Source organism: Rhodnius prolixus, unplaced genomic scaffold (genome assembly GCF_049639745.1).
Source record: "Rhodnius prolixus isolate KJV_2025 unplaced genomic scaffold, Rpr scaffold_13, whole genome shotgun sequence".
Lineage (NCBI taxonomy): Eukaryota > Metazoa > Arthropoda > Insecta > Hemiptera > Reduviidae > Rhodnius > Rhodnius prolixus.
The window spans coordinates 11991447-12007677 of NW_027411583.1; the positions used below are offsets into that span (position 1 = coordinate 11991447).

Consider the following 16231-nt stretch of genomic DNA (forward strand, 5'->3'; position numbering starts at 1 on the left):
AGTTTTCAATGAATTAAACAACTTGATAAACTAACACTGTTGAGTGCTCGTGAACACGTTTTCTTGAAAAAAACAAACGTAATTTCTCATACGAAGATAAAAGAAATCCTGGAAAATGATATACCGTTTGAAGCCCGCATTAGACAAGGAAACTTTTATAAATAAGTGCCAGCACCTAGGTCTGATAATGATTAAAACTGTCCGGTAGGACAGTTGTATAAGGGTTGATCATCAAAAACTGCACGAAAAAGTGTAACGTTGAAAAACACCCAACTTTGACAATTTTTTTCTATTTTTCTATAAAAGATAAAATTCCCAAATTTTCTTTAAATCTTACTCCAAACCATCCTTTATAACTGTAATTTTTTTGCAACCACCCAGATCTAATAGGTTTCGAGAAAAATTTTGCCAAAAATGAGCAAAAACGGCTTTTTCAAAAAATGTTCTTGTTCTTCTTCTTCTTGTTGTTCTTGTTGTTACCTTTTTTGTAAACAACGTAGCGCCTAAACGCGTGAACCGATTTTCATGAATGAGGTGTCATTCGATTCGGAACTTTATGTAGATGTGCCTTTTGGGGGTCTCGGCCCTGTACATCGAATGGGAGAGGAGTTAGCCCCCTTTATGTAAGGCCCCCTCCAAAATTATTATTACTAATTACTCTGTAAATCTTGGCCCTATTTTGATAAAATTTGGTAGGATGATAGGGTTAGGGCTTCCCTACCTAACAATAAAGCGACGATCTGCTCTTACACTTGTTAAGGGGAAGTATAGCAATCGTTTCAAATTATCGACACGTGAACCGATTTTCATGAATGGAGTGTCAATCGAATCGAAATTTTGTACAGATTTGTACTTTAAAAGTCTCGACGCTATGCCTCATAAGGAGGGGAGTTTGCCCCACCCAAATAAGGCCCTTTCTAAAACTATTATTACCAATATTTCTACAAAGCTTAACCCGATTTTGATAAAATTTAGCACGAAGAAGTGATTAAAGCTCCTCTACGTGGCTGTGAAGTGCCATCATGCTCTTACACCTACTAAGAGGAAGTACTGCAATCGTTAAAATTATCAATGAGTGAACCGATTTACATCAATGAATTGTCGTTCGATTCAAAATCTTTGCCTTTTAGAAAGAAGTACTGTAATCGCAGTTTATTTTTCTTGCTCCTCTTAAAAGGAAGTACTGAAATCGCAGTTTAATTTTGCTATTTACGTACAAATACCTTCCTATTTTATATAAAAAGGCTTTCTCAAAAAAATTGTTATTGAGGATGGTTTGGGGACCGCAACTATAACCATTCTTTAAAAAGATCTCTCCAGTGGTAGTTACGGTTCCGATTTAACACCTTATCAGGTTATAATGATAGAATAGCTTATTCCAAATTTTAAAAAAATCCAATCTGTAAAGCAGATATGTAACTTTGCTAATAGACAAAAAGGAAAATCTGTCCAAAAGGTACAAAAATCTCCTTAACAAAAACTTACAGTTTAAAAAGTTAAGTATAAGGGTTGATTAAACGCCAAAAGGTACACAAATCAGCAAGTACCCAACATTTCATTAATACTTCATTGATATTATTTAAGTAATTTTACCGCATTAATTTTCATTAATATTTTTTAAGAATTTATTAGATGTCACATACCCTTATGCTGGCCAGTTCATTCATAATAGTTATAATTGTGATAAAATGTATATTATATCTTCGTATAAATAGGTACTTTATTTTAACTCTATTCCAAATTATTCTTCTGATTCTGAAGTTGTCACATATACATGCATGTTAAATTAGAAAAAGACAAATTTAGAGTCGGCTACTGTTTAAATTTGAATCACGGAGGATTTAAAGCAATATTTCAGTCTTGAATTCGTCTTACCGAAATATTCGTGAGGACAAATAACACACAGTTAATAACAAGTAGATTATTCAACATTATTTATTCATTTCTCAATTGTAATTTAATTTAGTTCCCCTAATTTTACTTATGGTAAAATACTGGAATAATTAGCTGTCCTAAAAATATGCATATCTTATTTACTTTATATTACATATACACAACATTGTGGGAAGAACACCTAGATGGAGAATGTAATTGAAGAAAACTATATTATTTGCGATAAAGCCAGATAATTATTACCTATTATTATAAACGTTTGACTACTACATAAAATAACAATTACTTTATCGAAGAATGAACTTAAACCGACGATTTTTATTTAAAAATAAAAATAAATAAAATCATTGATGTATGTTGGTGTAAGCAATTTTTAAAAAAGTTTATGAATTTTTTAGCCTCATATTTTTTTATTTTTTATAACGTTTTCTTTTTCACCTGTGATTAATAGTTTGATTATTATAGATAAATAGATATTACAGTCAATCTAAGTTAAATGGTGTGCTACTTGAACAAATATTTTGTAGATGAAAATGGCCAGCATAAGGGTCTGTGACATCTAATAAATTTTAAAAAATATTAATGAAAATTAATGCGGTAAAATTACTTAAATAATATCAATGAAGTATTAATGAAATGTTGGGTACTTGCTGATTTGTGTACCTTTTGGCGTTTAATCAACCCTTATACTTAACTTTTTAAACTGTAAGTTTTTGTTAAGGAGATCACATAAGGGCCTAATGAGTTTTCTTAAAAAGTTTCGATTACTTTTATTTTTCCAGCAACCGGAGGAAGATTGAGGCTGTTTGGAGAATAATTTATGCTTCAAAAAGGTATCAATTTTTAGAAAATTTGTCTGTCTTTCTATCCGTGTTATCAAGAATCGAATTCGGACTAAAACTTTCTGATTAATAACATTTTTATTGAAAAAAAAAAAAAGCAATGATTTTAGAAAAAAAATTAAAGTGACGTCACTCAAGAACAGTGGAAAATATGAAGTTGGCCAATACGTCATTGAACTCCACTTTAGATATACTACACACAATACTTACTGGTTCACCGTGTATAATGATCATTAGCAACCTTAAGAATATATATTCTTTAAGTAATTTTCTAAAGATTTTAAATCATCTCGTAGAATTGATATTGAATTTGCATTGAATTTGAACCTCTTACCCATAGATTAGTTGGTACTAAAGGCGAATCTCGTGTTCTTTGTGATGCGTAATGCGTAATATCTGCGTAATGCGTCAAAATACTTCGCTTATGTTTTTGTTTTTTTTTCCACAATTATAAAATTTATTTTCAAATTTTTTAAACTATCATTACGAATTCTCAGCTGATCAACTGATTCTTTAGCCATTAATTAATCATACAGTTCGTCCCCCGGGAACTGATAAAATAACCGTAACCAAAGCCTTGGTTATAATATCCTGACATCATACATTGCAAACATTTAAAAGTCCCACTTAGTTTTTTTTTCATTATTATTATTATTATTTAAATATACTATTCTTTAATAAACAATACATATTAATACCTAATAATACTGTTAATGATTAATGAGGCAGTGGCATTGAAAGGTCCAGAACATCTGTTAGGTTACACAACCTGTAACAGTATATATTTTGTACCAGTCTCGCCTACACCTAACTGGTTGACGGATCAGTAAGGCGTTGGTATAAATTTTTTTACGAGATTGTTTATATATGAGATGATGACATCATCACTAACTATAGCAAGTGTTCGACAAACCTTTAAAATATAATGTAATACCTATATTATATATTTACATTCTCTTAGTGCAGTTCTAGTGAATAAAGTTTTTTGAAACTCGGTATTTGTGCTAAAAAAAAAAAAAAAAACAGCTGGTTGACATGGATTTAACGATCCATTTATTCCCCAGCCAACCTCTTCCTCAATTTAGTAAATCTGTAAAGGGGGGGAAATTATTGGATTAAGGGATATGCGAAAGTACTTTGCTGCTATCCAGTGCCATCTTCATCTTCAGTGAACACGTATTATTTGCAATAGTAGTTCAACTTCCTCTTGGCCATCATAGATTCGTAATCACATTCTTATCTTTTTTGTATAAAAAAAATAAATGCTTTTGTTGAAAAGTGTCTTACCTGGTGTTTTTTTTAGGTTAGATTTGCAATTTTTCTTGATTTTTGATAATATTCTACGCACTGGACACTCTCACTCGAGACCAACATACTCGACTGTAAATAAAAACAAAAAAAGTTTAAGAAATGGACGTTTTATTTTAAGCGTCTTAGATGATCTTAGAAAAATGAAGCAACTAACATTATAAGATATAGAATATAAAATCGTTTAAACCATTTCCGAGAATATCTCAGTAAAGTGGTACTTCTGGTAAAGAGATTTTGGTGGCTAGATTGCTATACTTCCCCTTAATAGGTGTAAGAGCAGAACGTTGCTTTAATATTCCAAAAGGGGAGCCATAACCCTTTCATACTGCCAAATTTTATCCAAATCGGGCTAAGATTTACAGAGTTATTAGTAGAAATTTATAAATTTTGTAGGGGGCCTCACATAAGTGGGGCTAACTCCTCTACCATTCAATGTACAGCGTCGAGACCCCCGAAAAGGCAAATCTACATAAAATTTCTGAATCGAATGATACCTCATTCATGAAAATCGGTTCACGCGTTTAGGCGCTACGTTGTTTACGAAAAAAAAAAAAAAAAGGTAACAACAAGAACAAGACCAATGTTCTGAAAATGCCGTTTTTGCACATTTTCAGCAACTTATATCTCGAAATCTATAACATCTGGGTTGCTGCAAAAAATTACAGTTATAAAGGAGGATTTGCCCTATATTTTAAAGAAAATTTGAGAATTTTATCTTTTATAGAAAAAGAGAAAAAAAAAATTGTCAAAGTTGGGGTGTTTTTCAACGTTTTTCGTGCTTTTTCGTGCACTTTTTGACGATTTTGGTCACAAAGATTGCAGTCAGGACGCTTGAAAAATTTAGAAATGAAAAAAAAGATCTTAACTGTGTATGTACTCATGTATATAGGAGTGTAGAAACTGCGTAGGAACTGACAGAGACACACAGAGCAATAGTAGATTAACATAAATAATTCAAGTGTCTTAAGTGCTAAGAACAACCAGCATAAGTGAAGTCGATAATGTTAATATCGATAATTGAATTTCCAAATCAAACTAAATCTTATTGTTAAGTCTTGTTTTTCAAAAATAGTAGACAATCTCACCCATATATCGATATGCATCAGCTCGTACTGGCTTATTGATTAACATTTAAAAAAATCTTGTTAGCCTGCATTCTTTTAGAACGGGACACAGATAGAAAAAAATGGAACACATTTTCACTTCTTCCTTCCGGATTGTGCGTAGAGCACAGTTTTGAACCGGAACTGAATGAATAATTGTTCAAATGAAAGGGGGCCTACCCTCCATTTATTATTTAATAGCTCAAAGTTAGGGCTTTACTGTTTGAACAGCAAATGATTCAGGAGCTTCTTTTTTTAAGTGACCAATTTAAAATCGGCCATTCAGTGTTCAAATCCTAGGAATAATCGTATAACATCCTGCGCTTCAATACTTTTAGTAACAGCTGATATATTTGAAGGTTGTTAGTTGAACAGAATTTCGTTGATTTAGTCCTCAGTATGACGCAAATATTTTCTGATATCCTGTGACTGGTTTCAAAGTTTCGTCCATCGTCAGAGGTTGTTTTAATCAGTGTGGTGTGGTGAAGTTTGAGTTTAACTATGTATGTATTCAACACTGCGAACCCCAACCATATTTTCAATTGAATCATAATTACCTCTCATTAATAAATGCATAGATGTGACGTCCTTGGGATTTAGATGCGAGTTGTACGCATAATTTGGATGTTCATTTCAATGAATTGTTTATGTTCCAACTTCCTGTTTGGTTCATAGTTTTCAACGGATTGATACCCTTCGGGGTTTTCCCGAATTTTACTTTGTGGAACTATCCGGATCTTGGACTATTTTCCTATGAAACGTTTCTTCAGAGTTACATTGATCTTAGGGGGAAATGGTAGAAATGGGATGGTGAAGAAATTTTTGCAATTACATCAGCACGATTTCCGCCAGGAACAGGAAGTTGAGTGCGTAACTTGTAATTTGATCACATGATCAGGGGCATTGTGACTAATCCGAGTGAAATCCATAATCCAAAGAATCCAAAATGGAGTACTAGATCGCGGTAAATAACTGGAGGAACTTTCAGAGATTTAATATATAACTTATTTATTTCACGCACATTTATGTAATACTTACATCTCATTACTACAACATGCAGTAATCTCCTATTACACCACTTCAACATGTAGTCATTACTACATGTTCTATTACATATTTGGCTTTATACCAAACTCCACTATAGGACATCCACTAAACTCCTGAAGTATTTGAACATAAGTACATCTGGAATATGGGGATTCCTTAACTTCAAGTACTCTTGTTGGAGATTACTTGGGAGACTGCGATTGGAAATAATATTCCCGCATTATCTTCCTTAGTCTTCTTCACTGTTGCTCAAAGTGTAAGTACCACCTTCTTGAGTGGCATTGATTGTATGCTATTGTCTACTTGGTCTTTTGTTTCGTCTGACGCTTGGCTTTTCTAGGTGGGGGGGGGGCCTGTGTCTCTCAATTCGTCAAGTGTCTTAATGAGCTTTTTGCAAACATTGAGATCTGAGAGTAGACGTCGTATCCACATCATAGCTATAGACTTTCCTTACTGTAATCTCATATTCTGTGCTTCTTGGGGGGGGGGGGCAGGAGCAGTACAAAAATCGATATCCCCCGACGTGCACTATAGTGAGACTGTGGGGCTTGGCATGGAGTTGTCCACGCTTCCAAGGCCAGAAGTTGAAAGATTGCTGAAGCTTAGTGGCCACAGTACCGAGATGGCAACAACAAATTCTGAACACTAATAGTCCCAAACTTCACTTAGATAAGATAGTATGTAGATGGGACGGGACCTAGCCCCACGGCACCTCAGCCACAGAAGACTTATTGTGCCAGTCCCCTTCTTAGATCTAGTTAGCGAACCCTCCCCTCCTAAAGAGGTTGAAGACTTTCCCTACTAGTTCTTTTTGCGCTACTATCTCCTTCAGCCTCAAAGTTCCAAAGTTTTAATAGCGCAAACGCTCGATTGCAACGCAATCGAACAACAAGTGAGAGAGGCCGTTTCCTCCTCCTCTTCCTGACACAATCTGCACAGATAATAAGCCCCCACCTTGCGCAGATGCTTCTTGAACCTATCGTGCCCCGCGTGAATAGGTCTGTAATCAGAGTAATCTGATTTCTGCCCAAACACAGGGTCTCTTTGGTTCTTTTTCTTACACAGCCAAGGCATCATGGTCTTGCTAAACTTCACTTAGTTTAGGAATAATTATGAACAGAGTGGTGGCACCAACCATCAGAGTGAACGATTAGTACTGGGAAGAGATTTTTTGTTTTGTTTTTTCCAAGTTCCTGCTGGAATTGGTCGGGGATCTTGAGGAGGAAGACTAGAGTAGACAGAAAATGAGAATTTATATTTGAATGGCAATTAGGGGTTGTTTGTCCGGAAGGATGGTACTCTCAAAAGAGAAGGAGGGTTAATAATGGAGAGAGACAGAGACGATGGAGTTGGGGGGGACAGTTTATTGGTAAAAGTAGAGGGAGGAGGTAACCAGTATTGAAAGGTTTCCCACTAATATAACCTTATTACAGGAGTGGTTTGGTCTGCGCTGATATATACTTGGGGGCGGTATTTTCATACCCGATTGGAGGTGGGGAAAGTTTTTGTTCGAAGGAAGTCAATGAAGAGTATAAACAAAGGACAAACGTGGAACTTTCAGGTATTCACTCTCAAGAAGTTAGGCTGGCTGTAGGGTTTTTTTTTTTTACTTTTTAGGAGGCTGTGCTCCTTTGAGTGGACCATTTTTTTTTCTCATTTTCAATTTTAATGAAAAAAAGAGGGAGGTTATTATTATTGTTATTTATTTTTCTTAATTCAAGACGCGGCAACGTCTGAGGCCGCTTGCGACCGGGGAGCTTTTTACAGAGCTTTTTTTATCTTTTGGAAATAGTTTTTTTTTTCTTTGTAATTTACAAAAAATAGTAAATATGAAGAGTAAGATGAACTGGTGCGGGAAGAGAGCAGGAGGAGAGAAACTACCCAGCGGTAGCACTCTCTATAGGAGAGAGGAGAATGTGTGGAGGAGAGAGAGAGAGATAGGAGAATAATGGCGATTAGGCCTTCAGACCTCAAGGAAGTCGCGGGGCCACTGGCGATTCAGTCGGCGAGGAGTATTAGGAATGTCAGAGAAAGCGAGAAGCTGTACAAGAGGATCAGAGCTATTCGAGAGAGCAGTATAGAATTTTTGATATTTAGTCTTGGCGAGTTGGTGTACGAAGGAAATGTTGAGGTCGTTGAGGAAGAGGGAGGTTAGTCACCGTAGAAAGGAGCGTCAGCTATCTGTCGGCAGTAGTTTTGACTGAAATGTCTCTGTACAGTCCGTATGTTTTGTTGTAGGTTTGGCTGAACCCCAATCAGCTCTAGTCCTGTAAGTCCACATAGGTTTGAGAATAGTACTGTATATTAAGCGTTTGAGTTCAATGGGTAATTTGGAGCGTCGACGCAAGTAGTCTGTAAAGGAAGTTTCGCACGTTTTGTCATTGCTTGTCTTTTAAGTCTAGTGTTGTGGGTTCCACGTGAGTCTTTTGTCTATGTAGAGCCCAAGGTAGCGCACCCAGATCTGTACAAGAAAGAGGATTACTGTTGAAGAGGACAGGTGGACAGGAGCCCCACTGAATTGAAATAGTAAAGACAGGTAAATGCACACTTTGAAATTGATGAGAATGACTTGCCTGTCAGATTGCCTAAACAAGCTTCAACTGATAAGTAAAGAAAGATAATTTATGTAAGACGGTTTTTTGAAACAGATTTTATTATTCTGTAAAGAAAATAATTTTTACAAATAAATTAATACAAAACATTAATACATAAATAATTAAAACAATAAAATACCAGTAAAGAATAATTAAATTACTAGTTTATATGTCACCGTCGTTAAACAATATGAAAACACTCTATGTAACGTAAACAAACTAAAGTGACGCTAAACCTTCCCAGACTATAACCTAACATTCAGGTTGTGCCGCGTTGTCGGCATCCCCCTCTGATGGCACTTTTACATTTATCCGAATGGAAAACGGAAAAGAATGGTGATGGAAAGAACGGAGGACAGGAAGAAGAGAAATAATGATCGACTATTCAGAACCGGAACTTGACCAATTTTGCAGAAACTGTCGCGTAATTGTAACAGGTAGGATCTGTTAGGAACTCAAAAATAATTAATTGTATTTTTGATGAGGTAATTAGTGTATATATACAAACCTACATACAAACCACTTGGTCATAATAACGCGTATTTCCGGTAAAAAACGCTTCTCTAAATATGTAAATTACAAAAAAAAATCATAACTTCTTTATTTATAAGGCAGTGGCGCATATTTCAAAACAATGTTAAGGTTATGAAGTATTAAAAATAACCATTACTGTTATAAAAACCTTCCTCTTTTTCAACAGCTGTTGAAACATTAATAAAAAAAACCATATGAATAATTTGAATTCAACGTGCGTCTGAATATTTATTATTTCTGTGTACGTGACCAATATATATATTTGGTTTTGTTTAGAATCTTCACTAAATAAATATTCTATGATAAATTGGGGATAACAGAGAAAAAAAAATATTAAAAGACGAACTCTCTAAATGAAACAAAATTATACTAATATTCACTAGGCTTTTTTTTTATTACTATTCAATAATTACTACTCTAATTATAAAATTTTCAATTAATACGTAATTTATTATCAAGTAAGTGTTGAAAAACCGGAAATCACTATTTTACTTTCTGTTTAGTTCAAAGACAGTTCATCACCAATATTAAAATCAGCTGATGAAAGTTCAAAAAAAAAAAAATTTAACCTTCAAACAAGATTTTTTAACAATTGTTTTATAGGAATTCCAAAGAATTGGCCTTCTCAGACAGTAAATAATTAATAGATATTGATTTCCTGATTTTATTACCAATCCCGCTGGCCCAGTTTGATCGTATTTTCTGTTTTTTAAAAGATGTTCCATTTATATTACTCGTGGAGATTGTAAGTACTGTTAACTTTTATTATTGGCAAAATATTACGATCGAGGAAAATTTTTTTATTTTATTTCGGATTTTCACCTGGAAAACCTCCGGAAAATGAATCGGAAATACTATATTACAGAGAGGATTTTTCAACTTTTTTTTTTTTAAGAATCGATTTTCTCTCGTATAGTTTCCTTCCAATCATGGATATACTTTTTACTCAATAAAAACCATTTCATTCCAGTAAAGGATGTTGTTGAAGTAGCCTAAGGGTACGTTTACAACGGAGCTGTGCGTATAGATGATAGCAGAGATGATAACTGATAGAGTAAAATATAATCGCTGATTAGTGTGCACAACGGAGCTGTGATACGTGCAACATGTCCGAGTAGTGAAGAAGAGTTTTCATGTTCAGCAGCAACAAAAAGGTATATTTTAAAGAAAAAACGCTTTAGAAAATATCATGTACATACCATAAATAAAAAACGAAGTACTTTGGGCGAATTTCACTATTTATATAAGGAACTTAGAAATTATCCGGATCGTTTTTTTGAATATGTAAGGATGGATCCCACATTCGACTATATTTTAGAAAAAATAAGGTCAAAATTAAGAAGAAAACTTAGGAAAAATTGTCATGGAAATCCTATAACCATAGAAGAAAAACTAGTGATTACTCTTAGGTAAGTAATGATTTTATTAAAAAAAAAACAAAAAACAAACAAATAAATACACATGAAAATAAATGTAAGCACGATTTAAAAAACAAAATATTGTTTAAAAGTAAATAATAAAATAATAACCAAAAATAATGAGTAAAGACAGCACTAATTAATTTTTCTACGTCCATTTTGAAGCACCGATACTGGAGTTCAGCTAGCAGAAAAATGAAAAATTCAATTCTATCATCTATGCTCACAGCTCCGTTGTGAACGTACCCTTAGTTCCATTAAGCGCTCACAAGCGATCAAAATGTACCTTCAGCCGTTCCACATGACGACCGCGGTCGTGGCGAAAACGTCACTAAAGACGTCACTATTTTCGCTCACGCGAAGCTCACAACGCCCCATCTTAAGAGCTTAAGGGTCGAAGTGGGCGTTCAGAAATTTGGCACCGTATTTTTAAAAGAAAAGATGGCGACCAAAAAAATTATCTCAGGTAAATGAAAGTATTGTCTCATATGTAAATAATTGAATGTGTTTCTCGAAAGTCTAAAAAAAAATAGTAAAATGAAATATTACTTATCCCCTTTTCATACTAAATCACTGAATAACTAACGATCAATTACACTTTGATAGTTAATAATACGTGGTCTAAGTTTTCGCTTTTCACCATTGCGATTTTGAATAAAATTGCATTCCACTCTTCATCGGAACTAGATAAAGAACTTTCTAAAGCATTATTACGTTGCATTAATAAATATCCAACTGTTGCCACAAAAGACATTTTAATTTTATTTAAACGTAAATTTTATAAATACTCCACTAAAATGTAATATAAAAAATTGAATTAGGTTTATTATTTATTTTTAATATAAGTCAACTTTACCAATAATTAATACAGTTTATTTGAACTGCTTATAAACGGGGTTAAAATTAAAAAAACAACCTCTTCAAGCTTCTGACTTATTTTCGAGGTCGCCATTTGTAATGTTGAATGTGAACGGTTAAAACGCAACTATAGTCCATTCCACTTCGAGTTTTCGATTGTAACACTCGCAAGTGCAAGTGGAACGAGCAAAATCGCGCGCGCGTGAGCGTGGTCGTTGTGATCGCTTAGTGGAACGCACCCCTAAATAAAATGAAAAATGTAATTCATAAGGCTGAGAAGAAGTTGATCTTTGCTAGCAAAATCTATTTTAAGCTCACACCAAGAATATAGTGCGCTTCCTTTCATGTCTTTTTTTTTTGACGCAAATAAAATATATTAAATTGCATCCGGTTTAAAAGGATATAAATAATATAGTTGGCAGTGTTCTTTATTTTCTTTTTCTTAAACACAGCCGACATGATCGGGTGTTTGAAAAGCCGGGCGGTCAGAGTCAAGGTTTATCGTTTTGATCGGGTTTTGTTACCCCCACCACCACCCCTTGTCAAATTTATTTTATATTTTAGTTTTTATTGCCGATTAAACGATAATATATCTCATACAAACAATCTTTGGACTTTGCGCTCGATGTACAAGAAATAAAATATTTAAACTTATTGTTGCTTTTCTTAATATTTATTTCTAACTATAAATATTATCAAAGACAATCTTTGTATTTTTGATTGGGGGGGTCGCAAAGAATTTTTTTGAAACACAGCTTGCTACATCATTAATTAATTTATTTTACTTCAGCGAACTGTGAATAAAGCCAAAATATTTGTAGTGATCTAAAAGATAAATCCAACTCAGCAAGTATAACGATTTATATTGTAACCTTCTATAGAGTGGGGATTTTTTTTTTTTATACAAGGTTATTGGCAGCCTTGATTTTTTTTTTAACGAACAAATTATTCGTTTTGTTTTTTTTTAAAGATCTACCTTTTATAGTTCGTAAGATTTTTTTTTTAATGAATGGAATTTTTTATTTTATTATTTTTTTTTTTGCAAGGTTGCCACTAATGTGTTTATTGGAACTGTTTTTAAACACATGGCTGTTCTTTGTTCTACCTTAAAATTGAAGCCATACACTTCTTCAAATCTTATATGGATTATAAAAAAAACAACATTTTGAATCGAACTTTATGTTTTGAATCCAACATTTAAATAAAAAGCAGTCGACGATCTTAACAAAAATGTTAACCTATAATGGCCTTACACGAAGGCTCATGATAAGACTCTCGGCCTAGTGCGGATCACGACTAGGCTCCACTGACCACCAGCGAGGCTACTAGGTGGTTTGCCGTTTGTCTTCAGCAAGAGTGGCTAATGAAACGAACCTGTATGACGCGTGCTGGCCCTAAGTTCCCCAGTTCAAAAAGGGCCGTTTGGTGGTGGAATTGAATCCGTTCCCTTAGGGCAGCCACCAAGTCCTTGCCACCGCCCCATGCCTGGACGTACAATGACTAAGCGCTCAAAACGACCGCACGATTTTGCCCGTTCCACTTGTACTTGCGAACGTTACAATCGAAAACCCAAGTGGAATGGGCTATGGGGGCCGTTCATGTTCAACATTACAAATGGCTACCTCGAAAATAAGTTAGAAGCTTGAAGAGGTTGTTTTTTTTTAATTTTAACCCCGTTTATAAGCAGTTATAATAAACTTTATTAATTACTAGTAAAGTTGACTTATATAAAAGAATATATATAATTCAATTTTTTATATTACATTTTAGTGGAGTATTTATAAAATTTACGTTAAAATAAAATGAAACGTCTTTTGTGGCAACAGTAGGATATTTATTAATGCAACGTAAAAATGCTTTAGAAAGTTCTTTATCTAGTTCCGATGAAGAGTGGAATGCAATTTTATTCAAAATCGCAATGGTGAAAAGTGAAAACTTAGGCCACGTATTCTCAACTATCAAAGTGTAACTGATCGTTATTCAGTGATTTAGTATGAAAAGGGATCAGTAATTTTTCATTTTATTATTTTTAGACTTTCGAGAAACACATTCAATTATTTACATATGAGACAATACATTCATTTACCATGATATAATTTTTCCGGTCGCCATCTTTTCTTTTAAAAAATACGGCGCCAAATTTCTGAACGCCCACTTCGACCCAGCTCTTACGAGCTGGTGGGCTCGTAAGGTGGGCTCTTAATAATGACGTCATTAGTGACGTTTTCGCCACGACCACTACGACATCAGCCCAAAATTAAGTAGCAAGCATCCTCGGTGAGAAATCTATCTCTTATAAACACTAATCCCTGGTTGTCCTGCTAATTTCTGGAGTACCATGGAGAGAACCGCGTCTAGCTAGCATCCCTCAGGAGTACATTCGTTTGTTTCTTTTCTTTATTTACTTAAAAAAACACTAAAATTCAAATTAACCAATTAGTGGAATAAGTAAAAACCAAAATTTCAACATTCAGTTTTAAATTGGATAAAAGATGTTTATTTATAATTAATTTACATAAAGCTAATTTTAAATTAATTTTTAATTAATTTTTCTCCAGTAAAATCGCCCACCGTCTGGAGAAAAATCTAATGATTATATTGTACCATAATTCATTGTCAATATTGACATCATCCAGCCCACTTCACTGAGAAGAAATGGTTAATGAAGCAACCAAAGAACGAGCTCATTAATTGGCTGCCGGGGAAAAAAGAAGAAGGTTATGAGAACCACTGTTTCATTGGTTAATTTTACGAACAATTAAAATTGTTTAAAAATTACGTTTGACCAATCGCCTTCATTTTAAATTGTAAGATTTTACAGGAATAAAATGTTTTTTGAAAAGCTTTCTTTATCCAGACGAACCTTGATTGATTGTGTTATCTAAGGATCTGTTCCCATTACTCCTTGGGCAAAGAAGATCCCTCACTCTGGATTGCCAACAGGAAACAGAATGGTCTGCTCTTGAAAAACAAAAATATACAGTGGTACCTCGGTTCTCACGACCACAACTCGTTCCGGAAGTGCGGTCGAGAACCAATTTGGTCGAGAACAGAAACAATTTATCCCATAAGAAATAATGTAAACTATGTCAGTTTATTTCGTTTCTAAGCCCCAGAAATATTAGGCCGTTTTTACTGGGCCTAATTTTTATCTTTTATGTAAAAAAAAACATGTACAGTGCCGAACAAAAGTCTACAAACACCATAATATTTCGGGAATTTTCAAAATAAAGAATTATTAGAGTAAAAAATGTGATTTAAACATTTGTAACAATTGTTACTAAATGAACGAGGGTGGTTTGAAAAGTTCTCGGAATGTACTAGAAAGAAGTGTCTTACCTCGGAGGAACTGCTTTTATTTTCCAACATAGTCTCCCTGCAGACTAATGCATTTGGTCCAGCGATGTTCCAATGCCTTGGTCCCATCTCGAAAATGAGATTCCTCCAGGCCTGCAAAATACCTCTCCAATTCGGCTGTCAGTTCTTCCGTTGTAGGAAATCTCCGTCCAGGGAGGCTAAGTTGAAAAATAAAAGCAGTTCCACTGAGGTAAGACACTTCTTTCTAGTACATTCCGAGAACTTTTCAAACCACCCTCGTATACATGAATGAGAGATGAAAAGACCTCTGCCATCTCCCATTGCATATAAATAAAAAGATCGGAGTTCATGCCTGGAACAATAGTCCACATACAGAATTGATAAATTCAATATTAAAACTGTCCGGTAGGACAGTTGTATAAGGGTTGATCGTCAAAAAGTGCACGAAAAAGCGTGACGTTGAAAAACACCCAACTTTGACAATTTTTTTCTCTTTTTCTATAAAAGATAAAATTCCCAAATTTTCTTTAAAATATAGGGCAAATCCTCCTTTATAGCTGTAATTTTTTTGCAATAACCCAGATCTAATAGGTTTCGAGAAAAAAGTTGCCGAAAATGAGCAAAAACGGCTTTTTCAAAAAATGTTCTTGTTCTTGTTCTTGTTGTTGTTGTTGTTGTTGTTGTTGTTCTTGTTACCTTTTTTGTAAACAACGTACAGCCTAAACGCGCGAACCGATTTTCATGAATGAGGTGTCATTCGATTCGGAATTTTATGTAGATGTGCCTTTTGGGGGTCTCGACGCTGTACATTGAATGGTAGAGGAGTTAGCCCCACTTATGTGAGGCCCCCTACAAAATTTATAAATTTCTACTAATAACTCTGTAAATCTTGGCCCGATTTTGATAAAATTTGGTAGGATGATAGGGTTAGGGCTCCCCTACGTAACATTAAAGCGGCGATCAGCTCTTACACTTGTTAAGGGGAAGTATAGGAATCGTTTCAAATTATCGACACGTGAACCGATTTTCATGAATGAAATGTCATTCGAATCGAAATTTTGTACAGATTTGCACTTTAAAAGTCTCGACGCCGTGCCTCATAAGGAGGGGAGTTTGCCCCACCCAAATAAGGCCCTTTCTAAAACTATTATTACCAATATTTCTATAATGCTTAGTCCGATTTTGATAAAATTCAGCTCGAATAAGTGGTTAAAGCTCCTCTACATTGCTGATGCTCTTGCACCTACTAAGAGGAAGTACTGCAATCGTTTAAATTATCAATGAGTGAACCGATTTAAATCAATGAATTGTCG

At 34.4% G+C, this 16231-nt stretch overlaps 1 protein-coding gene across 2 annotated transcripts in view; it reads right to left on the reverse strand.

The window, feature by feature from the left end:
* Window positions 1-16231, reverse strand: part of LOC141448148 (uncharacterized) — a 195160-nt gene that overhangs the window by 141886 nt on the left and 37043 nt on the right. For both annotated transcript variants that reach the window (XM_074116270.1, XM_074116271.1), the window contains exon 2: window positions 4023-4115. The gene's annotated coding sequence lies outside the window, so the exon portion shown is untranslated. The remainder of the gene's footprint in view (window positions 1-4022; window positions 4116-16231) is intronic.